General features: G+C 47.2%; 1 protein-coding gene across 3 annotated transcripts in view; it reads right to left on the reverse strand.

The window, feature by feature from the left end:
* TTC29 (tetratricopeptide repeat domain 29) overlaps positions 1-25,865 on the reverse strand; it is a 495,923-nt gene that overhangs the window by 452,237 nt on the left and 17,821 nt on the right. The gene's annotated exons all lie outside the window — the stretch shown is intronic.

Consider the following 25,865-nt stretch of genomic DNA (forward strand, 5'->3'; position numbering starts at 1 on the left):
TTCTATATGGTAAACCTAGCAACAGTGCGTTGCAGTAGTCTGTGCTCGCAAATATTAGTGATTGAAGCACAGTGCGAAAGTTTGGCAGAGTCAGTAATGGTTTTAGTTTTCTAAGTACCATAAGTTTAGCATACCCTTCTTTAACCTTTAGTGATATGTGTTGTTTGAGGTTTAGCTCTGTGTCTATTATGACACATAGGTTGCGCACCTTCTCGGCTAAATTGATTTTTTGGTTGCTGTTGAGTATTATTGGATATATGATTCCATACTGATTAAGAGTTGGATTCTATCCCCCACTTTCTGTTTCACTATCAGTTCCTGAAAAGTCAAAAATTTTGACTGGGTCTTGCCTTTTGTGATTTTTGTTGGCAACATTTCCATTGTTGTCCTCTTGTTGGAGATGGTTGAAATTGCTGACGATTCGTTTGCTCTAGTGGAAGTCTATACTGATCAGAGCTTTATGACCATTTTGGGTAGTGTGGACATTTGCAGGACTAGAAAGACCTCCGGCTAGATGGGTGTGAATCAGTTGAAGAAGACACTGATTGAACAGTAAAGTCCTGTTCCTTGATTTGGGATACAGTTTCTTGGAGTTTCTCACCAAAAAGGTTGTTACCAAGACAAGGTAAGTTGGCTAGTTTTTCATATAAGTCTTCCCTTATACTGCTGGCCCTGAGTCAAGCCATGCAACGTGCTCCAATGGACAGACAGACATTCTTGCTGTTGCATCAAAAGAGATATACTGAATGAAGAAGGTGTCCGATAGCTTCCTCCAAATCATCTAAAGGAATAGGGGAGATTTGTTCCCGTTTCTGAAGGATGAAGTGTTTTAAATATTGACCACAGTCATAAATGTATTGAACCATATAAAACTGGTGTTATGTGATTCTTGCTGTGAGCATGGAGCCTTGAAATACCTTCTTCCCAAAATCATCAATCTTTTCCTGAAGGGAGTATTGGAATGAAGGTGGGGTTTTTTGGCCTTTTTCATGGTTGATTCCACCACCACAGAATTGTACGGGACTTGCACTATTCCGCAATCCAGTGATTTTTTTTTTATTCTGAACTTATGATCTACTTTTTGGGCAGCTGTAATGCCCAAATAAGAAGTCTCCCATATTTTCATGAGGATGACATCTAGTACTGCATATGTTGGTAGGGTGTAGAATTCCACCAAGATGTCTAAAATTTTCAATATTCCCGTGATCTCTGCTCTGGGGTCAGCATCTTTACGCACTTCTATTTTGAGTGCTATACTCATCTTTTCCACAAATTTAGAGTATATTAAATCCTCCAGTGGAGAAGAATGATCTGGTGGTTCCAGAGGTGGGTCAGAAGAGATGCCCATGGACCTGCCAGGAGACTCCCCTAGAGAATGGACAAGGATGACTGTGGCAAGCGGGGAGGGTTCTCAATTCTTGAGGAAACTACCATAGGTGGGAGTCGTTCACTTGATGAAGATCTTCCGCCCCTGATGATGAAGATATTGGTAATGGCAGTACTGATGGCCCACCTTTTCAGATGAAAAAGGTACTATTTGATAGGCTGATAGAAAACGTCGCTGCTCTGGTTGAAAGATCCCCATGCTATGCAGTCATTTGTTCTATGGTCTGTTGAGACCTCTGAACTGATGGGTTTGGTGGGACATCTTCTTCAGATACTAGAACCAATTCTTCTTCCCGTATTAGTGGAAAATTGTATGATAACGGAAGGAGAGAAGAGATGGGATGCGGAGACTTACTTGGGTAAGTGGTTGGGAGACTGGTAAGGCTCTGGTGATAGGAGGGAGCTGCAGCCTAGCTTCTGCTAGCAAAGGACTGTATGCTGGGTACAGTTGCGAAGGAAACATGGCTTTCAAGATTTCCTCCACATAACACTCTCCCAGGTGAACTGGCAGAATTGGGAAGACTGGATCTCCATCTTTTGACAATTTGGAGGCTGTAGAGAGGTGACAAAGTAGAGCAGTTTGGATCATCATCTGAACTGATGTGACATGTTTCATGTTCTATATGCGTTGATTCCTCAATGACTTGCATCAATGCTTGTGTTGAGTCTGATCTTCAATGTGTCAAGTATTTATTTAAAGTCGATGATTCTGGTCTTACACGCATCGGTTGACCTGGCGCATTCTATGATTTAAGATACTTTAATTGAAACACTGAAACATAGAAATATGTCAGAAAAAGACCGTATGGCCTATCCAGGCTTTAATGCATCTTGTTTCAATGGCTTTGATTTGATTTGTTTCAAAGACTTGGACACAACAGGTTTTGTTTTCTCTAATGCAGCATGCATCGAGCGCATCGGTGCAATCGTGCTTTGATCATACCGATATACGGTGAGTTGAGTGCATCGATGTGCCATGCACGAGCGCACCGATGTATCATGAGCCATGCAGCAATTCAATGCATTGCCCTTAGATGGTTTGGCTGTTGCATTGATGCACTTTGGAGATTTTGCCCATTTTTGCTTTGATTGCTTTGCAGTTTACAATGGCAACCATGCCACAGCATAAAGGGCTCACTTCCCCATCACTCTTCAAGTGCACAACAGGTGAGACCCTGACAAGACATTGCTCCGAAGGATACTAATGAAACAGGAGAGATAGGGCATCCCAGCAGAGAGGTTCCAATAAAAGCAAAAAATAGCCCATGTGCCTATAAGTAAAGAATCACCTGAGCTAAAAGATTCCAAATTATTCTTGTCAATTAAAAAGCAGGTTGTTAATACAAATAAAAAGCACTTTGAAACGTCTGTATGCTAATGCCAGAAGTCTAAGAAGTAAGATGGGAGCGTTAGAGTGTATAGCAGTGAATAATGAGATAGGCTTAATTGGCATTTCAGAGCCCTAGTAGGAGGATAACTAATGGGATTGTGCTATACCAGGGTACAAATTATATCACAATGATAGGGATGATCAACTTGGTTGGGGGGGGGGAGGGGGCGCTTTATGTCCGGGATTGCAGAGAGTAGAGAATCCAACAGGATAAACATCCTGCAAGAGACTAAGTGCACAGAGCCTGGTGAAAATATAGTATATCTTTCCCTGCAGGTACATATTAAGATATACAACTAATGCCTTAGCTTTTCCTCCCCCCCCCCCCCCGACTTCCCAACGGGAAGTCATAAGGAGCAAAATCACAAGGAGGCAGATCGCTGGACTGCCGGGGTAAGCATAAGTCACTAGATTGTATATCTCAAACCCCAAGCGAATAACTCACTGCCAAATCCAGCTAAGGGTTGTCTGAGGGAAAGACAAAAAAAAAGTGATATTAATGAGGGAAAGACAAAAAAAAAATTTCAATAGACCTCTCTTTTGCCTACTATACAGTATGACAGTCGATATTTAAGGCAGCAATTCTGAAATAGCTCACACAGTGGTAAAGTCTGTGTGCTTACTGCTCCAGCCCACACAAGACTGTCTGGCCATCCTCATATATGATGTCCTACGTGGGATTTCTCTAAGCTGAGTACAGAGAAAAACCCCAAGCTCCAGAGGGAAAGATGGAAGAACATTTTTCTGAGCAGCACTGCTGAGGGAATATGTGGCTCTGGGAGCACACTGCAGAAGGCAGCTGATCTTGTGAGGCTCTAGGAGCACACAGAGTAAAGGAAGAAAAGTTTGTTTGAAAACAGAAGCAAGTCTCCAGGTAGCCAGCCAGGAGCTGGAGGCAAGCACTGCTGTAAGGGCACCAGAGCACAGACAATAGAAAAAAAATATGTTTGTTGAGCTGCCTGCCAGAATCAGCTGAAGCAACGGGTGTGGCTCACAAAACATTAGAACCATGCAGCAATGCAAGTCTGCAGAGCACAGAGGAAAAAAATACCAGAACTGCTTTTTAAAACAGAAAAAGGTCTGAGGGGCCTGAGTAGAGAAGTAAGGGTTAGGTTTTTATACTGGACTAAAGGGGCAAGCCCTGTTCAGAGTTAGGGCTGAAAAGGTTTAGTTAGAACTGGTGAAGCAGGAGTTATTTTGCTTTTTGTTCCTTTTAAGAAAAGTCATAGAGAAGGAAAAGCAGAAAGAAACAGCTGAGCACTGGGCTTCTGTAGGGCGTGGCCCTCAGCAGAAAGAGAAACTGCTAGCAAGTTGCAGCTAAAAAAAAAAACAAAAAACATTGCCATACTGGGTCAGACCAAGGGTCCATCAAGCCCAGCATCCTGTTTCCAACAGAGGCCAAACCAGACCACAAGAACCTGCCAGAGGCCTAGTTAGTATCCCAGAAAACCTGGTTGGGATCCAGTGGGGACTACCACAGTGCAGAAGGAAAAAAGAAAAGGGAGAAGCCTGTAGGCTTAATTGGTAGGCATAGCCCAGTTTTTAGAAGGAGTTCAGGCTTAAAGAGAACAGGAAGTACCTAGAGCAGCCACAAGAGAACCTGAAGTGGGACAGTGATTGGGCTGCGACACAGGTGAAAGAAAAGAGGGGCAGCCAGAGGGCTAGAGAGAAGAGAAACAACCATATATGTTTGTGTAGTGGGAGTTCCCAGACCTCCAGAGCCAGAGAGTTCAACCCCAAAGCTCCAGACCCTGCAGAGAAGGGACTGGATACAGTTATTGACTCTGGGACTCGTGACTTCCTTTGTTCCCGGGCGCTCGCCCACCTGCAGTGCTTAATGACCACTCAAAACGTATCTTTGGGTAAAACTGGCCGCAGCTTTTATTTAACCATAACAGCACACAATGTAATCATAACAACCCACCACCCCGGGCCAATACATATATATATATCTATTTATTGCCACACCTTCTGCCGGGACCACGCCCACCCCACGCCGCCTGCCGCGCTCCAAGCAAGGCGACTTCCGTTCACCGGCCCCCCGCCGCGTAGTAAGCAGGGGGGGCCCTGCCTCCGGGCGTGGTCCCCCTTTTCTTCCGGCAATCTGCTTGTCAGCCCGCGGCTGATCCCTTTACCCTAAGTCCTATTGGCCCGGGTACCCGTCCCCAGCTGCGACATTGCATTGCTCCCTTCTATCTCCGTCTCCTATCTCCATTACACCTTACAACTCATTACAGGGTGGGAGGGTGGGGAAACGGCTCTCCAGGGAAAAAGGGCCGGCTGCCTCGAGGCGCCGGCCCTTTAAACCCCGGCCGACGTCATCAGGCCGAGCCGGCCCCTTCGGATGACGCCGGCCGCAGGAACGCCCCCAAAGGGGCGGAATCTGGGCCTCGGCGTCATCGGGGCCGATGACGCCGGCAACTGGAACGCCCCTTGGAGGGGCGGCATTTCCCATCGGCGCCGCCCCTCCCTATGATGCTAGCCCCGGAACGCCCCCACTGGGGCTGGATCATGCCCTGACGTCATCGGGACGCGACGCGCTTTGCGGCGCGCCCAGATGACGTCACGCGACGCGCCCGGCAGTCCGGCCCTCCCCCAGGTAATCCGTGGGCTCCGATTAAATATCGGGCCCACCTATTGACTCTGGGACTCGTGACTTCCTTTGTTCCCGGGCGCTCGCCCACCTGCAGTGCTTAATGACCACTCAAAACGTATCTTTGGGTAAAACTGGCCGCAGCTTTTATTTAACCATAACAGCACACAATGTAATCATAACAACCCACCACCCCGGGCCAATACATATATATATATCTATTTATTGCCACACCTTCTGCAGGGACCACGCCCACCCCACGCCGCCTGCCGCGCTCCAAGCAAGGCGACTTCCGTTCACCGGCCCCCCGCCGCGTAGTAAGCAGGGGGGCCCTGCCTCCGGGCGTGGTCCCCCTTTTCTTCCGGCAATCTGCTTGTCAGCCCGCGGCTGATCCCTTTACCCTAAGTCCTATTGGCCCGGGTACCCGCCACCGGCGCCGAGCAGTGTCTACACTTGCTCGGGGCCCCCCCCAACAAGTAACAGGGTTTTTTTTGGTTTTTTTTGCTGCGGCCCCGGTGCTTCTCTACCTGAGCCTCAATTGCTTCAGTTATGTCGTTAATAAACAAATCGTACCCAATGTCCGAAAGGTGTATCTTATCCGCCCGATAGGAGCCCTCACACTGCTCATCTGCCCACTGATGGCGCATCTGATAGCCCCCAGGCGCTCCAACCAGGCCCCCAACTGCCTATTGAGCTTCTTGCGGCACCTTCCCCATAACCTGGTCTTAGCGAATTTTATCCGGGGAAGAATGTCTGACCAACATAATACTGCACCTGGGAACAAAGTCTGCAACTCGCGCAAGTCCCTTCTTGCCTCTTGCAACAGCTGCCTGCAGGTCCATGTGCCCAAATCATTGCCTCCCAGGTGCACTATTAACATGTCTGGGGCTGCCAGTTCTTCCCTCCTGACTCGAATCATAGGCAGTAGCTGCCCAATGAACGAAGGAATGCCCCACGATCCAAACCGTTTGCGGCTTAGCGGACGAGTCTTCCAAAGAAGGGCTGGACCCAGCATCCTCACCGACCAGTAAGGATGCTTTGCACATGAAGGATCTGAGCTGATTGGCTCTCCCCCTCCAGTAGTGAAGACAAGTAGACTGCTGCACACTCCTGTGTCAGGACCTGGAAACAGGAAACACTCAAGGAGGAAATTAATAGTTTAAGGAAGTAAGGTGCCCAACAGTTTGCCCAGCAAACCCATCTTATATAATCTGACATGTCAGATCATCTGAGATCAGAAAACCCATGTGTACAGTATTTTCCTGATGGAAGCTGGGATTACACTGACAGTTGTAACAGGAGGGACTGACAAAGCATTTCAGAAGGACAACAGCAGGCAGGTCCGAAGCCATTTAACCTATTCAGCTCGAAATGACTGCCTACTTAGTGCAATACCTGCCCGGCAACATTATGCTACAGTTTGGCTACAAGGTATTTGCATGTGAGGCCAACAATTAGTAGGGAGACTGGAAAACAACCATTTTCCATGCAAAAAGGCACACTACCAGTGGCATAATGAGTCAAGGATGCCTCAAGGTGGACAAATTTACTCATTGGTGATGCTTGGGGTATGACAGGTTGTAATCAATCTGAATATTTTCAGGATACTGAAGCTCAACTGTAATTGCCAAGTCAGACTGCCCAAGGATGCCCCACTGGTGACTATCGTGCGAGTTCAGCCATGAAGACAGTACTAACCCTGCCCCTCACCTCCACTGGAATGCAGACGGCACTACTGCTGTGAATATCACTGGAGCTCAGACTGGAAGGAGAACTCTCCTGTTTCCTGCTAGCATTTTTTGTCATGGGCTTGTGGCCCACAGAGCCCCTGAGTGCCAAGAAAGTTGCCACCTCTGCCACCCCACGCAGCACAGCACTCCTCTGTGATGTGGTCTGAGTTTCAGGCTTACAGCTGAAGGAGCATACAACGCTTTCAAGTTCCAGACCATGTCCACACAGCTGTGGCTACGTCCCTAGCCCCATTACTATATGAGTGAGATTACATCCCACTATCAAATATGCTGAGGGGGCTACACTATGTATGCCCATGCCAAGGAAGGACAAATCACCGGTGGCAATTCCTCCTATAGCAACCTGCAAGAGTGTGGGTGTGTGTGTGTGTGCAGGGGGGCTACCACTTCTTCCAAACCCATTCAGCAATCCCATCTGCATGTACGGTATTTATTTCCAATTTGTTTTTGAGAACAGATTACTAGCTCACAGCAGCACCTCACATCTGGGAATGCTATATAGAAGTTAAGCAGTAGCAGATCACTCCCTGGCACGCCTAGGCTAATGCTACTCCTCACATCCCCTCCCCCCTGAGAGCTGGGAATAGACATGTGGCCAAATCTAGAAAGTCCATCCACACCAACTATTCAGCTTTATAATCCCTACCACTCCCTCAGAAATCCTCTGTCCTTATCCCATGTTTCCTTGAATTCTGATACTGTTTTAGTTTCCACAGGGAGGCTGCTCTATGGATCCCCTACTTCCACAGTAAAGAAATATATCCTTAATCCACTCCCAAGTCTATCCCCTTTCACCCTCATCCCATAACCTTTCATTCTAGAGCCACCTTGTGCAAAGAAATTTTGGAGATATTTAAATGTCTATCCTATCTCCTCTATCCCTCTTGAGTGTACCCTACCCTGAAACCCAGCGCCTGGGCGGGAGGATTCACCAGAATAGGAGGGATAATGATTTTATAATGAGCCAACACCACGCTGCCTGGGTTCGAGTATTAGTAGCCCTTGTGTCCCAACAATTTGGGAAATTCGAACACCAGCCTGAAGTGGCCCGCCTCAATTACTCATATTGGGGTGCCGCCAGAGCAGAGGGAAAAACAAGGGGTATAGGGTATAAAGCTTTACTTTTGCCTCAGATTTAACAAGGCAGGCAATGAACTCAACAGCTTTCATGTTTATTAACATTGTAATATGCCCAGTCTACCCACTTCACAGGTCACTCAGCAATGCTGCGGATATGCCCCCTCCACACTGCCCATTGCTGGTGTTGCCATTGTAAGTGGCATGAAAGATAAGGGGAGGGATGCAGCATAGGAGTGCCTGAAGCAAACATAGCAGCTCCTTCCAGCCACATCTGTGTGAAGGAACCAATACCTACATACATGAGGCCCATGCAGAGACTTGAGCTCTTGAAAATCCCCAGCATAGTTCTGAATTAGCAGGGAACAAAAGAAAGATACACCAGGCAAACGCCGCCCCTTGGAGGGGCGGCGTTTCCCATCGGCGGCGCCCCTCCCTCTGATGCTAGCTCCAAGTTCTGCTACCCTTGTTAAATGTAACTGTACCTTCGGTCACCACAGTTCTAGTTTGTTGTATATACTGCACTCCCGTTTTATGTAAACCAGCAAGATATGTTTTCATGATTGCCAGTATATCAAAACCTTAAATAAATAAATAAATAAATAAAAATAAATCCTGCTGAACTGGGATGGGATGTAGTGGAAGGCAGGAAGAGGGGGGCTAGAATAAACCTCTCCCCATACCCCAGATACTTCCCAACCATCTTATCCACCAATCAGATAGGCAACAACAATATTGTTGACATGTGCCTGTCCACACAGCCCATTAAGGGTAAGAAAGCAGGTACCCAGCACAAATCACTGCTTTATTAAGCAACCATGGAGGACTGGTTTGATCAACAACTGAGACCTATACAGCTGAATGCTGCAAGGGCTGATCACCACCCATAATTTGTTTACAAGAAAGCAGGGAGTTGGAATCTCACTCTCAAACAATAGCCCTACAGGATTAGGAATAGGGTTCTGGGAGGCAGCTCACCCCACTGTCCTTGCTTTCAATGGATCATGCCAGTTGGAGACATCCCCCCCCCCCCCAATCCAGGAAAATAGAAGCAGGGCAGCTTTCCTAACTTCATGGAGGAATAGCCTAGTGGACCAGGATTCAAGTCCCGCCGTCGCCCCCCGTGGCCCCGGGCAAGTCACCCCACCCTCCGTTGCCTCAGGCACAAAACCCAGACTGCAAGCCCTCTGGGGATAGGGAAACACCCACAGCACCCGAATGTAAACTGATGTGATATCTCCGATCGAATGTTGGTATATAAAATTAATAAACAAATAATTACACCCCAGTTAGGATCTACTGTGAGTCCTTTGTTTGAAATAGATGTACCTCTCTGGTACCACCTTATCTTATAACTCTACCACTGCCCAAGGCCCCAGAAGGTCCCTTTAAACAAAGCAAAGTGAAACAGGCAGCTATCCCTTGCTATGGGTTAATCATGCCACATGAATAGCAAAGTACAAATGAGTGCATATACCTACAGCTCTCTGCATTACCCCAGGCTCCAGCATGCTCACATCCTGGAGTGAAAGGAAGCAGGCTTCCAGCCCAGACACCTGGGCCATGCCGGAGGAAACTGCTGCTTTAAAACACAAACATCACAGCTGCAAATAAGCATCAGGGATGCAAGAGAAAGTTAGGAGCCATCAAAGCTGTTTTGCTTTCAAACACCTGCTCCAGGCTCCCCTCATGCAAGCAGCTTACCCCCATAGAATCCTCCTCTTGGGATCAACATCCTCTTGCTCCTTAATCACAGCCCACACCAGAACTGGATTAGAGCAAGACAGCAAACGAAAAGGATACAAGAGTCTGTGAACACCCGCTCTCAGACATAGTTATTGCTGGAGAAGAAACGGCTCTCCAGGGAAAAAGGGCCGGCTGCCTCGAGGCGCCGGCCCTTTAAACCCCGGCCGACGTCATCAGGCCGAGCCGGCCCCTTCGGATGACGCCGGCCGCAGGAACGCCCCCAAAGGGGCGGAATCTGGGCCTCGGCGTCATCGGGGCCGATGACGCCGGCAACTGGAACGCCCCTTGGAGGGGCGGCATTTCCCATCGGCGCCGCCCCTCCCTATGATGCTAGCCCCGGAACGCCCCCACTGGGGCTGGATCATGCCCTGACGTCATCGGGACGCGACGCGCTTTGCGGCGCGCCCAGATGACGTCACGCGACGCGCCCGGCAGTCCGGCCCTCCCCCAGGTAATCCGTGGGCTCCGATTAAATATCGGGCCCACCTAGTAGTGTAACTGCAAGATATTGCAGTGGAGGTGGTCCAATGGGAGAGTGAATTGGAGCAATTCGCCAAAGAAAATGCTATGATGAAAGAGGAGCTACAAAAATCCAGTAGCCAGCCAGTGGTAGAGGCCAAGGGACAAAAGAAGGCACACTAGAGTGCTGGTACAGTCTCTGAGTCTGGGGCACAAAGGCAAAAACCAGGAGAGGCTGCGGGGAGCCCAGGTGGGGATGCAGAAACAACTCCTGCAGAGAAGGTAGTTGGTGCTGCTGCCATAGAATGCCCGAAGAAACTCCAAGTAGAGACTTGCACCAGAGAGTCTGTGGGGTACAGCACCGAGACCCCAGATGGTAATACCCCTGAAACCCCAAGGGAGAAGCTACCAAGACCCTGGACAGTGATGTTGCCAAGACTCCAGAGGAAGCAGCCACAGAGACCCCAGATGGTGGCAACGCAGGAACCCCAGAAGGAAGCGTGGCGGACAGCCCAGAGAGAGGAACCAGAGGAAGCCAGGGAAAATTGGCATGAACTGCCCCAGAAAAGTGGCCCTGGAGACACCCCCCCCCCCACACACACACACACCCCCCCCACACACACACACCAGGCTGCCTCTCTCACATCAGTCACCATTCACCACATTTCAGGGGAGGATCCAATAGCACTGCAGGACTTACAAAATCAAGTGGTGGGTCTGTAGGTAGAGCTGAAAGCAGAGAAGTGGTTACCCTCCCAGGCAGAGAAGCTAGAGGAGGTCCTCAGGATGGATCTGGAAGTGATGTCTTTAGAGTTGGATGGCTGCCAAAAGACCAGTGATGACCAGGCAGGGCTTAGGAAGCAGGTCTCCAGGTTGACCTCCCAAGTCCAGAACTCATGGACAGACACGGAGTATGCACAAGCAGTCAGTGAGCAATTAAGACAGGAGCTGGAGGCTGCACTACAGACTCAATACGCACATTGATTGCAGCACACTGAGCTAAGAGAAACATATAAGGCCAAAGTCAACAAGCTGGAAGCACAGTTGGCTGAGGTAACTAGGAGACAAGAGGAGAGCCAGTTGGAAAAGGAGCAGCTCTTACAGATTATAGGACATCTGCAGGCAAAATACGTTCTACCAGAGCTACGCGAGAAGGAAACAGTGATCCTGCATTGTAATGTGGTACAGCTGCAGAGAGAGCTCATATGGAACCATGGCCAGGAGCAGGCCAAAAGAAGAGATCTGGAGGTCACCATTGCTGAGCTTCAAGAGCAAAAGGTAATCCTTAATAAGGTCAGGACAGGAAAGAGAGAAGAGGTTGTAGCAGCCCAGGCCAGGAAGGAGTGTGCTCAGAGGGAGATTACAGTTCTATGGGCGGCCACCAAGCAACTGCACCGTAGGCAGATTCCCCCCGGAAGTGCGTTGGCCTCAAATACATTCTTGGGCAAGTACCCAAGAGCTCAAACAGTGTCTCCGAGCTGTAGGGAATGAACTCAGCCAGCAGCTCACGGAACAGGGAGAGTGAGAAATCCCAGCAGGGGCAGCAAAAGGCCTTTGAATACATGCCAGGGAGGGAGGGAGGCACTGGAAAGAGTCATTGCTCAAACCCAGAGTACCCGACAGAGAAGATGGGGACACTGGAAAATAAGCTTGAGTAAGCCCACAAGAAGAATATACTGCTGAAACAAATGTGGAAATCAAAGCTGAAATTAAAACAGCAAAATGTAGTGAAAAGAATAAAAACTAGTCAAGTGTGCAGAGTGCACACCCATGGTAAAAGAGAGGGCTTTGGAAGTCTGGAAGTTCAAGTTGGAAAGGGAACAGCATTTAGAAATGTTGAAAGCAGACTGGAAAAGGCAGAAAAAGTAAAATGCAAAGAGAGAACTGAACAATAGTTCGATATGCATCACAAGTGAAAACCACAGCTGAAAGGAAGTTGGGAAGTCTGGCACTAAAAGAGAAGGCACCAGAGATGCCAATAAACAATGTGGGCAAAGGAAAAGTCTCTCAGAGCCACCTGACCCTAGAAGTAGTCAGGTTGCTGCGGGAGCAAGAGGAAAAGCTTGCTAACTGTGAGAAAAGGTCGAACGTGAGTCAGTTCTACAAACCCTTAGTGAAAGGGTTACAGAGTTGGAAAGAGTCCAGAGTCAAGATTTTTCAGGAAAGTAAAGGGAGTTGTGGGACAGCTGGAAGAGAAGCCACCATGACCGCATTTAAGAGAAGCATGGAAGTCCTGCCAGGGAGAACCTGGAGCCGAGTCACAGAGGAATTTATATAAAGGACTGGGGCTGGGTGTACAGTGGGTGGTGGTTACAGTTTTGTCCCAGGTGACACTAGAGAGTAGGGAAGAACAGGACCCTAGGACCCACACCCAAATCTAGTTGGCGAGAGTCTTGGATCAGTAAGTAGTGGACAACTTATTCAGTCACTGTGGAAAGCCCGTGATCAACCCATTCACCTCAGAAGTCAAAGGGAAAATTAAAAAGGTCTACTCCATGCATCTAAACAGTTACAGATCAACTCCCAACCATTTTCTGCTAAACTGGTGCATCAGCTACCCTATGGGGTAGATTTTAAAAGAAGCGCGATCAGCCTACTTTTGCTTGCGCATCAGACTCAAGCAAAAGTACGCTGGATTTTAGTAGATACGCGCGGAGCCGCGCGTATCCACTAAAATCCTGGATCGGCGCGCGCAAGGCTATCGATTTTGTATAGCCTGCGCGCGCCGAGCCGCGCTGCCTCCCCCCGTTCCCCTCCCCTCACCTTACCCTCCCTTCCCCTACCTAACCCACCCACCCGGCCCTGTCTACACCCCCCCCTTACCTTTGTCGGGGGATTTACGCCTCCCGGAGGGAGACGTAAATCCCCGCGCGCCAGCGGGCCTGCTGTGCGCCGGGCCGCGACCTGGGGGCGGGTACGGAGGGCGCGGCCACGCCCCCGGGCCGTAGCCACGCCCCGTACCCGCCCCCAAAACGCTGCCGACCCGCCCCCGAAACGCCGCGACGACCGGGCCCGCCCCCCGACACGCCCCCGACTCGCCCCCCCTCCGAAAACCCCGGGACGTACGCGAGTCCCGGGGTCTGCGCGCGCCGGTAGGCCTATGTAAAATAGGCTTACCGGCGCGCAGGGCCCTGCTCGCCTAAATCCGCCCGGTTTTGGGCGGATTTAGGCGAGCAGGGCTCTGAAAATCTACCCCTATGTGTACCCACCAATTCATCTAATTGCCAGGACTGTCCAGAAGGTCATTATGGGCAAGATGAGGATAAACTCAGAGCCAGCCTGGCCACAACGACTGTGGTATCCATATTTCATCTGTCAAGTCAGTTTCCAGTTCCATTGGGAATATCTCAGACACTCATCACTCAGGAGTATGGCAAGCTTTCCCATCCAAACCTACCATTACTGGCCCTCATGGTGTGGATGTTGAATGCACAATAGTGCAGTCTTTACATCTTCTCAAGGAGGTGGAGGATGTTCTGATTTCTGTCATGAAACCTTCAACCAGAATATATCTTATGGTTTCAAATGGAAGGGTTCTCAATCTGGTGTAGGACAGGCCAAGTGGATCCCTTCTCCAGCCTGGGAGACTTGCTTCAATATCTATTCTGCCTCTCGTCCTCAGGCCTTAACACCTCTTCAGTCAAAGTTCACCTCAGTACCATTTCAGCCTAACACTTACAGGAGGAAGGAGCTACAATCTCTCTCTCCCCTTGGTATCAACATTTATGAAAGAACGGTGTCATTCCAAATCTCCAGTCAGTAAAGCTTCAGTGCCTTGGGACCTCAGTGTAGTCCTAGCTCAACTCATACCTCCTTTGGAGCCAAATGAATTGGTTTATCATCTGAAAAGTGTTGTTTCTCAAGGCCAGCACTTCAGTACGAACAGTAAATAAACTATAGGCTCTAGTTTCATATTCACTATACCTTCAGTTTTTTGATAATAGGGTGGCTTTACCTCCTACATTATTTCCAAGGCCACATGCGCACAGAGGAGAATGATCTTTTCACTCTTTGGACTGTAAAAGAGCCCTGGCATATTACCTAAAGAGGACCAAACTTCATCATCAAGTTTTTCAACTGTTCATGTCCTTTGATCCCAAAATATTGGAAATGACAGTTGCCAAATGAACTCTGTCCAATTGATTAGCAAACTGTGTAGCGCATTGTTATGCACTGGCTTCACTTACAAATTTCAAACTCTGTCAAGGCTCATTCAGTAAAAGCCATGGCAACTTCAATGGTTCATCTCAAGGTCACTTCCATTGAAGACATTTGCAAAGCTGCTACTTTGTCATCTGTTCACACCTTCATATCCCATGACTGTCTAGATAACATGTCCCAAAGAGACAGTGGACAAGCAGGTCTTCTCAGCCAGTTAACCCAGTAGTAGCTCTCCACCTGGTGAGGCTGAGTTGTCTTAAGAAATTGCTCTGCAATGCAACCCTCAGCTTGGGACTCCCCATGTATAATAGCTAATTCATGCCAGTAGACAGCACGATGAATTAGCCATACTTAATACCCACCCATCTACCTGGAGAGATGATTACCTCGCTAAATCTTAAGCTGTAGAAGAGACTAAGAGGCTCACAAGACAATGTGCGCATGTGCGAGAACTCCTGCACATACTCAGTAAAATATTTACTGAGCTCCAAGAACTGAGTCCATGTTCACAACATTGGGTAATGTCATCCATGCATTATGATTACTTCATCCTGCTTCAGGCAAGAAAATTTGCTATACCCTTTTATCATCAAGCAAAACAAGAAAAACCTAGCTCAAGAAACTGATGTGATAGTTTTTACACCTTTATAAAACACAAGAGTTATAGTAATGATGGTATGTGTGAAGTTTTAAGTATGAGTATCTAACAAAACAGCAAGGAAGACTGCTTAATAAAGCCGTGGAAGCAGAGATACGCAATAAGCAGCCTAATGTCCAACAATATCAAATTTATTATGTAGAATCAAATTATGCAATAAGCCCGACTCCAGCCGAGTTTCGCCCTTTTTCAGTAGGGCTGCATCAGGGGCTAAAAACATACAATAAATGACATTAAATGATATACAAATAAATTGTTAAAAACTAATAAAAACATAAAGGGGTAGATTTTCAGACGAGCGCGAACAGCCTACTTTTGTTTGCGCTCCAGGCGCAAACAAAAGTACGCTGGATTTTAGTAGATACGCGCGGAGCCGCGCGTATCCACTAAAATCCTGGATCGGCGCGCGCAAGGCTATCGATTTTGTATAGCCTGCGCGCGCCGAGCCGCGCTGCCTCCCCCCGTTCCCTCCAGGCCGCTCCGAAATCGGAGCGGCCCTCGGAGGGAACTTTCCTTTGCCCTCCCCTCACCTTACCCTCCCTTCCCCTACCTAACCCCACCCCCCCGGCCCTGTCTACACCCCCCCCCTTACCGTTGTCGGGGGATTTACGCCTCCCGGAGGGAGACGTAAATCCCCGCGCGCCAGCGGGCCTGCTGCGCGCCGGGGCCGCGACCTGGGGGCGGGTACGGAGGGCGCGGCCACGCCCCCGGGCCGTAGCCACGCCCCGTACCCGCCCCCAAAACGCTGCCGACACGCCCCCGGAACGCCGCGACGACCGGGCCCGCCCCCCGACACGCCCCCGACACGCCCCCCTCCGAGAACCCCGGGACTTACGCGAGTCCCGGGGCTCTGCGCGCGCCGGGAGGCCTATGTAAAATAGGCTTCCCGGCGCGCAGGGCCCTGCTCGCCTAAATCCGCCCGGTTTTGGGCGGATTTAGGCGAGCAGGGCTCTGAAAATCTACCCCAAAGTGCACAGACATTCACAATGAACATATACAATGAACATATAAAATGAACAAATAAAATGGTAACATGGAGATTTATGGTGTGAACAAGGAGCTAATTAAAAGCATTAGTAATATATCCTGAATATGAAAGTATGTATAAAAGTAGCATATACAGTAAAACCAGCAAAAACATCTAAAAATGACAAGTACCTAAAAACTGGATATTGGATATTGCCTTAAACTGGATATTGCCTTAAAATTAATATAAATGACCAATAAAATGCTCTCCAAGTGATTAAAAAGAGAATAGAAAAATAATAAAAAAATTATCTAAATATATATGTGTAAAAAATGTAATTGTGTGTCACACAATTGGTCATTTATTGGTCATTTATATTAATTTTAAGGCAATATCCAGTTTAAGGCAATATCCAATATCCAGTTTTTAGGTACTTGTCATTTTTAGATGTTTTTGCTGGTTTTACTGTATATGCTACTTTTATACATACTTTCATATTCAGGATATATTACTAATGCTTTTAATTAGCTCCTTGTTCACACCATAAATCTCCATGTTACCATTTTATTTGTTCATTTTATATGTTCATTGTATATGTTCATTTTGAATGTCTGTGCACTTTATGTTTTTATTAGTTTTTAACAATTTATTTTTATATCATTTATTGTATGTTTTTAGCCCCTGATGCAGCCCTACTGAAAAAGGGCGAAACTCGGCTGGAGTCGGGCTTATTGCATAATTTGATTCTACATAATAAATTTGATATTGTTGGACATTAGGCTGCTTATTGCGTATTTAAGTATGAGTATCACAGTTCCTATTTGCATGTACTATAAAAAACAATAAAAATTTAAAAACTGAAAAACAAGTTTGCTTACTGTAAACGGTGTTTTCCGTAAATACCAAGATGAATTAGCCATGTTGTTTGGGACCGCCCCCTGGTGGCCCAGTGTGGGAACTTCTCCTAGAACGTTCAAATCTTTGCTCCTTCATGCCTGCGTGGTGCCTTCCCCTGCAACTGACTGACTATCTCCTCAGTTGATTAGATAGCACAGAACAGGAGCATAAATCAAGGTAGGTAGAGAGCAGGCAGAAGGATAGAGACTGTTCAGGGAGGTGGGTGGGGGCGCATGGCTAACTCATCCTGCTATCTATTGAAAACTCCATTTATGGTAAGCAAACTTGCTTTTTTCCTGCAGATAAGCAGATTGAATTAGCCATGCTTTCTGGGAGTCCCCAGCTAGGGAGACGAAGCACAGGATATTCAGTGAGAAATGCTTTATATGTCTGGATAGGTGTAAGATCATCTGTGCAGTGTATCCCTACAAAGTGTGGACAGTCTTAAGAATTAGTGGCATGATGCAGTATCTCCTGCCCCATGGAAGCATTGGACTTGGTATGGTGCTGGAAGCAGTAATGAGAGGTTAAAGTATGTAGCAAAGACCACGTCAATAGGCACCTGTCGAAGGTGGGCAATTGAAGCAGACATAGCTCTCAACTGAAGTGCTTTGACTCTTGAAGTTAAACGCTCGGACTTGGTAGAATAGCAGAAGTGGATGCATTGAGTTAACCAGTTTGCTAGCATCCGTTTAGTCACTGGTAATCCAGGAACACTCGGGTTGAAGGAAAGAAAGAGCTGGGAGTGTCTTTTTGGTGTTAGTCCTTTGCTTATAGTAGGCTAACACTCTTTTACAATTCAACATGTGCAGTAGAGCTTCCCGACTGGATGAATGTAGTTTAGGGAAGAAAGCTGGCAACGTTATGGTTTGATTCAAATGAAAAACCGAAACTACCTTCGGAAGGAAGGATGGATGAACTCATAAGGTGACCTTATGATAGAATTGGAGGTATTGAGAATAGTGAACTAGTGCTTGAAGCTCACTAACTAGTCAAGCCAAGGTGACTTTTACCAGGAATAATGCTTCCCATATGAGAAATTTCAATGAGGATATTTGCATTGGTTCAAAATGTGGGAGCATAAGCGCTTCCAAAACCACATTAAGGTCCCAAGGTACCTTAATGTGGTCTTGTGGTCGGAGCCTCAAAGCACCCCTCATGAAACGAGATACAAGGGGTGCATAGATATGGAGGCTCCCTGAACAGAAGGATGGTATGCGGCTATGGCGCTGAGGTGCACTCATATGGAGGAGACCACTAGCCCAGAGATTACAGTAAATGCAGGTATTTAAGTAACTGTTCCGGTGAAGAATGAAAAGGTTCGAGCGCTACCGACATACACCAGAGGCAGTATCTATGCCATTTAGTTGCATAATTTTTTTCTCATGAATGGTCTTCTTGAAGAATTAAGAATGTCCTGAATTTCCATCGGGATAGGAAGATGGCTTAGTACTTCCCTTTCAATTTCCATGCTGTCAAATGAAGGGAATCTTGCATGGGATGAAGCAATGCTCCCCCCTCCTGCATTAGAAGGTCCAATCTGTTTGGAAGAAGGACCGGTCACTGTACGGAGAGGTGCATGAGGCAGAAATACCAGGGCTGCCTGGGCCACGCTGGTGCTATGAGGATGAGATTTAGTGGGATTGGAGGGAATGTGTACAACAGGTTCCCCAGCCACTTGAGCAGAAAAGCATCTTGAGTCATTTGCTCAGATACAGATAGCAAAACTCCTGTAGCTTTGTATTGCACTCTCTGGCAAAGATCTTTGCGTTCCCCACCTTTGGAATAGGAAGGATGTCACATCCCAATGCAGCCCCCATTCGTGGAGGTGAAAGATTCTACTGAGGTGGTTGGCCTTCATATTGTTTTACACCTGGCAGGTAGGTCGCCTGCAGCCGGATCGAGTAACCTAGCGCCCATTCCAATGTCAATACAGATTCCTTGCATAGTATCCTGGAACCGGACCCGCCTTCCTTGTTTTGAAATGTAAGACATGTACGCCCCATCCCTTTGTGGAGGCATCCGTAGTTAGAACTATCTGATGAGTCCGGATTCGGAAAGGTGTGCCCAACAGCGACCAATTCACATTTGATATCGTTGGTTGAGTCAAGGGCAGCGGACTCGACATGGGATGAAAGTGTTGAAACCACTGGGATTTCAACATAAGAAATGCAACATTAGATCAGACCAAGGGTCAATCAAGCCCAGTATCATGTTTCCAACAGTGGCCAATCCAAGTCACATGTACCTGGCAAGTACCCAAACATTACATCACAAGCTACTATTGCTTATTAATTACTGTAATAGCAATTTATGGATTTAACCACTAGGAACTTATCCAAACCTTTTTAAAACCCTGTAACACTAAATGCTGAAACCACATCCCCTGGCAATGAATTCCAGAGTTTAACTATGTACTGAGTGAAAAATAATTTTCTTAGATTTGTTTTAAATGAGCTACTTGCTAACTTCATGGAGTGCCCCCAGTCCTTCTATTATCTGATAATGCAAATTGGTTATTTAATCTAACTTGTTCAAGTCCCTTCATGATTTTGTAGGCTTCTGATATATCCCCCCCGGAGTTGTCTTCTCCAAACTGAACAGCCCTAACTTCTTTAGCCTTTCCTCCTAGGGCAACTGTTCCATGCCCTATATCATTTTGGTCACCCTTCTCTACAATTTCTCCAGTGACGCTATATCCTTTTTGAGATGCAGTGACCAGAATTGCACACAGTATTCAAGGTGGCAGTCTCACCATGGAGCGATACAGAGACATTATGACATTCTCCATTTTATTTTCCATTCCATTCCTAATAATTCCTAACATTGTTTGCTTTTTTGATCACTGGGCTGACAGTTTCAATGTATTATCCACTATGACGCCTAGATCTCTTTCCTGTGTGGTAACTTCTAAGATAGAACCTAACTATCGGGCCGATACAGTAAAGTCCGCGGGAGAGTGAGTGAACGCCCACTCTCCCATGCACGCGATTCTCTATTCAAATGAGGCCCGGCGGCAAAAACAGGCAAAAGGAGGCGCTAGAGACACTAGCGCGTCCCTAGCGCCTCCTTTTGGACCGGAGTGGGGGCTGTCAGCGGGTTTGACAGCCAACGCTCAATTTTGCAGGCATCAGTTCTCGAGCCCGCTGACAGCCACGGACTCGGAAACCGGACGCCGACAAAATTGAGCTCCGGCTTTCGACCCGACAGCCGCCGGCCGACTTCAAATTTTTTTTTTTTTATTTTTGGAAACTTTCGGGACCTCCGACTTAATAATCGCCATGATATTAAGTCGGAGGGTGCACAGAAAAGCAGTTTTTACTGCTTTTCTGTGCACTTTCCCAGTGCCCGAAGAAATTAGCGCCTACGTTGGGTAGGCGCTAATTTCTGAAAGCAAAATGTGCGGCTTGGCTGCACATTTTGTTTTCTGAATCGCGCGTGAATAGCTAATAGGGCCATCAACATGCATTTGCATGTTGCGGGCGCTATTAGGTTCGGGGGGGTTGAACATGCGTTTTCGGCCCCTTACTAGCGCGTCGAAAACATGCGTCCAATGGCGGGTTAACAGTGCGCTCAGACTGTATCGGCCCGATTGTGTAACTACAGCAAGGGTTATTTTTCCCTATACGCATCACTTTGCATTTGTCCACATTAAACTTCATCTGCCATTTGGAAGCCCAATCTTCCAGTCTCACAAGGTCCTCCTGCAATTCATCACAATCCACTTGAGATTTAACTACTCTGCATAATTTTGTGTCATCCGCAAATTTGATCGCCTCACTCATCATACCCCTTTCCAGATCATTTATAAATATATTAAAAAGCACTGGTCCAAGTACAGATCCCTGAGGCACTCCACTGTTTACCTTTTTCCACTTTGAAAACTGCCCATTTAATCCTGCTGTTTCCTGTCTTTTATCCAACTTGAAATCCACAAAAGGACATCACCTGCTATGCCTTCTGGAAATCCAAATCATCACATCTACCGGTTCACCTTTGTCCACATGTTTATTCACCCCTTCAAAAAAGTAGGAGGAGATTTGTGAGGCAAGACTTCCCTTAGATAAATCCATATTGGCTGGTCCCATCAAACCATTTGTATCTAAATGTTTTGTAATTTTTTTTTTTTAAACAGTTGCCACGATTTTTCCAGGTACCGAAGTCAGGCTTACCGGTCTATAGATCCTGGATCCCTTTTTAAATATAGGGGTTACATTGGCCATCTTCCAATCTTCAGGTACAACATATGATTTTAATGATAGGTTACAAATTTTTACTAATAGTTCTGAAATTTCATTTTTTAGTTCTTTCAGAACCCTGGGCTGTATACCATCCAGTCCAGGTGATTTACTACTTTTCAGTTTGTCAAATCAGGCCTTTACCTTTTGTTCCAGGTTCACCGTGATTTGGTTCAGTTCATCATAATTATCACCCATGAAAACCTTTTCCAGAAATGGTATCTCTCCAACATCCTCTTCAGTACACACTGAAGCAAAGAAACCGCTTAACCTTTTTGAAATGGCCTTATCTTCTCTAAGTGCCCCTTTAACCCCTTTGTCATCCAGCGGTCCAACCAACTCCCTTGCAGGCTTTCTGCTCTGGATATATTTTTTAAAGTTTTTATTGTGAGTTTTAGCCTCTATGGCTAACTTCTTCTCAAATTTTCCTCTTAGCCTGTCTTATCAATGTCTTACATTTAACTTGCCAATGGTTATGATTTATCTAATTTTCTTCTGAAGGATCCTTCTTCCAATTTTTGAATAAAGATCTTTTGGCTAAAATAGCTTCTTTCACCTCACCTTTTAACTATGCCAGTAAGATTTTTTCCTTCCTTCCACCTTTCTTGATACATGGAATACATCTGGTCTGTGCTTCTAGGATGGTATATTTTTTTAACAATGTTCACGCCTATTGCACACTTTTTACCTTTGTAGCTGCACCTTTAAGTTTTTTTCTAACTATTTTTCTCATTTTCTCAAAGTTTCCCTTTTGAAAGTTTAGCACTAGAGCTGTGGATTTACATACCCCCCACTGCATTTGGCACACGTGAAGGGACCACATTCATTGCTGCTGCCATGTGACCCAAAATGATGAGAACTTGCCGAGCTGTGGGATGTGGAAGGAGCTTTAATGTAGAGGCCAGATTCTGAAAGGTGTGAATCCTGTCCTCTGGAAGAAAAGCTATAAACTGCAGGTTTGAGAAGGGTCAAGATGAAACTTTTCGTAATTTATGATGAAGCCTAGGCTTTCCAAGCAAGTTATTGTCTGAATTTGGTGGGCACAGATCAGTTCTGGATTTGGTGCACAAGCAGCCAATCATCCATTTAAGGAAAAAATTTATTCCTTGTTTCCGAAGGTGGGCCATAGCTACTGCTAGACATTTTGTGAATAACCTGGGCAACGAAGAGAGGCTACATAGTAGGACCTTGTACAGATAGTGCTGGGTGCTGACTTGAAAATCTAAAAAGAGGGGTGCATCAGTATGTGAGCATAGGCATCCTTCAGGTCTAATGAGCACATCCAGTCGTTGGGTTGCAGAAAGGGTAAAATGGTTTTCAGAGAAGTCATCCTGAATTTCTGCCACCGAATGAATCGATTCAGGGCTCAAAGGTCCAGAATCGGACACACCCCTCCACTTTTTTTGGGAATGAGGAAGTATTGGGAATAAAATCCCTGGAGCTGCCGATGATGTGGCAGCACTTGAATCGCCTGTTGATGAATTAGCGACTGGTCTTCCTGAAGGATGAAGGGAACATCTCCTTTCCCTTGTGATAGTGGAGTAAGGTGCGGTAACGCAGGAATCAAACAAAAATTTAGGCGGTAACCATTCTTGATGATGTTGAAGACCCAACGATCCGATGTAATCCGACCCCACTCCTGAACAAAGGAAACGAGGTGTCCACCCAAGGGTACTTGTAGCTGTGGCCTGTTCAGGTTCAAAAAGATTGTTGGGGTTTTTGACTTGTAGGCTGCGGTGGCTTTGACATCCGCTAAGAGAGACCCTGTCCTTGAGATTGCGGCTGCAATCTCTGTTGATATGGGGGAGGCCTATATGAGGAAAATGGCCTAGAGGTGCGCCTTGGCTAAAATGGGCAACGTGAGGGATGACACTGCCACACTCTGCTCTTTGAGCTGGGATACCGTTTCTTGAAGCTTCTCTCCGAACAGGCCCTTTTACTCCTGGGGGAAATTATTCGCACAAAAATTTAAAATTCGCAAAATTCTGCATACTTTATATTGGTCAAAATAAAGACTGTCATGTAAATTGTGTTAAGTAATTATATTTTAAACTAACACAGAAAATAGTTATTACTTAAAAATACAGAATTTTAAATATTTTGAGCAGAATTTTCCTAGAAATTCACTGTAAGAGTGTCCCTTCCATTCGCTCTCCCTACTACCCTGGCCTCTTTGCCCTCTCAGGCTCCAACTCCTCCATTTGCCAGCATTTCTCCCCTCCACCTTTAGACTCAACCCCTTCCACTCTATCGCCACTCTCAGATTTTGACCCTGTTCTCAGTACTGCCCCTCACTCTCTCACACATATGCTCCCTCTCTCTGGTGCACATACACACCCTCATACAGGCTCCCTCTCTCTCGCACACACATATCCCCTTATACAGGGTCCCTCTTTCTTGCATATACACCTACACATACACCCTCACACAGGCTACCTGTGTGTCTCTCTCACACCCCCCCTTCAAATAGGCTCTCTCTCACACAAACACAATCCCATCACACAGGCTAGCACCCTCACATACATACGGATCCCTTTTTCATATACACCAATTCCCAATCTCTCACACACATTCCCAATCTCCTCATATAGGGTCCCTCTCTCTGGCACCCACACTAAAGCACCCGCCCTGGTCTCTCTTACAGCCTCCTGCTCACCCCCCTGCTCTCTCTCACCCTCCCCCCCCCCCACACCCCCCTGCTCTCTCTCACCCTCCCCCCCCCACACCCCCCCCACACACCTCTCTATACACACTCGCGCACACACACACACTCTCACTGGGGCCTTCATCTTTGCCATAAGCTGAGCATGGCCAGTGGCATGCCAAGGCCTTCATCTTCACCATGAATGGCGCACCGAGGCCTTCATCTTCACCGTGAATGGCATGCACTCTGTTCGCAGCACGCCAAGGCCTTCATCTTAGTCATGAACAGCGTGCACTCCGTGGCATGCCGGGGTTTCCTCTGCCATTTTCTGTGCAGAATTTGGCAATTCTGTGCAAATTTTGCGCTCCGCAGTAGCTCACAATTCCCCCAGGACATGGATGCCCGCAAGTTTGTCATGGACTTCTTTGCGAATTGCGCTTGCTCGGAGCCATGCCATCCTTCTGGCCGCAATGGCTGCCGCTGAAGTACGGGCCGATGTATCAAACCCCTTGTAAATTGTGCAGAGTAGATGCCACAATCCCTCTTCCATGTCAGTTATACCCTGTCTCTTCGGAGTATCATTTGCAGGCTGGTCTCCATCAGACTTCAGCTTTTGAAGACATTTATATAAATACTGCATTATGTAAAACTGGTGCTGCTGGACCTTAGCATTGAGCATTGCACCCTGGATTAACTTTTTCCCAAAATCATTCTGATAAAAATCAACCATCCTTCTCTGGAGGAGTGTTTGAATAGAGCATGGTCTTCCTGGCTTTCATCGCAGACTCAATTACAACAGATGCATGCGGTAGCAACACTGGACCATAATATGCCAATTTCGGCATCCTGAATTTTAAGTCTATTTCTGAAAGTGGGGGGTACTGAGAATGGTGACTCCCATGTCCTATCCTACACGCCATATAAGAAGAGCCATTGGTTCCACGGGTACGTCAAATATCTTAAGTAGCCCATGCATGTCTGCCCTAGGATTCGGGAGTTTTTTGGTCTCTAGGTTCAAGATGGCACCCACCTTTTCTATAAATCTGGTGTATAAGAGATCCTCCAGGGGTGATGATAGTTCTGGTGGCTCCTCCGGAGGGTCTGATGGTATATCCATTGAAGATCCAGGGGAGGGTGGAGAGGAATATACCAACTCTCGGCTTGGGGCGGGGCCTGGCAGGCTCAGCTCCAGTACTGGTTCCTCATCATCTGATGCCATCCAGGGCGGGGAAGAGGGAGCAAAGAGCTCTGATCCCTCTGCTGACGGGCTTGGTTGGTGGTGGGGGGGGGGGAGGGATTGTGAGTGGACACTAACATGTCGAAGAAGGTTTGAAGAATCCCCGTAATCTGGGACAGAGATTGAGAGGCTGCAGTTTGTAACTCTTGAGTGGTAGTTACAGATGTCCTTTTCTTTTTAGCCTGCAGGGAGCTCTCCTCACACCACCTAGAGGAAGCAGACTTCCCAACCTGCTTTATGGAGTCGTCCGAGGATTCCAGAGTCCGTGACCTCTTGTGGGTAGGGTTGGTGGGATGCTTGCTCAACGTCAATGAAGAGGAGCACCTCAAAACGCGAGGGGTATCGGCCTCTGAATTACCAGACCCTTCCAGATCAGAGACTGAACACCATAGGCAGATCCTTGGCTTGGTGTAGCTGTCCCCTAGCAGTATCCTCCAATGCGTGGTGTTTTTGCATCGGATGCATCAAGGTTTCCTTAGTCTTCATCAGCTTTAACGCATGCGTTGGAGTCGATTGCGTCAGTGGCCCCGAAGAGTGTTCCAATATTGATTGCATTGCACTTGCCCCTTTTCTTATGCACAATGGCCGACGCATTTCATCAATCGATTTGTGTCTATCTGAATCCTGCGTCTGCTTTGAAGCCTCGATCAGACGCCGGTCC

Source organism: Rhinatrema bivittatum, chromosome 1 (assembly GCF_901001135.1).
Source record: "Rhinatrema bivittatum chromosome 1, aRhiBiv1.1, whole genome shotgun sequence".
Lineage (NCBI taxonomy): Eukaryota > Metazoa > Chordata > Amphibia > Gymnophiona > Rhinatrematidae > Rhinatrema > Rhinatrema bivittatum.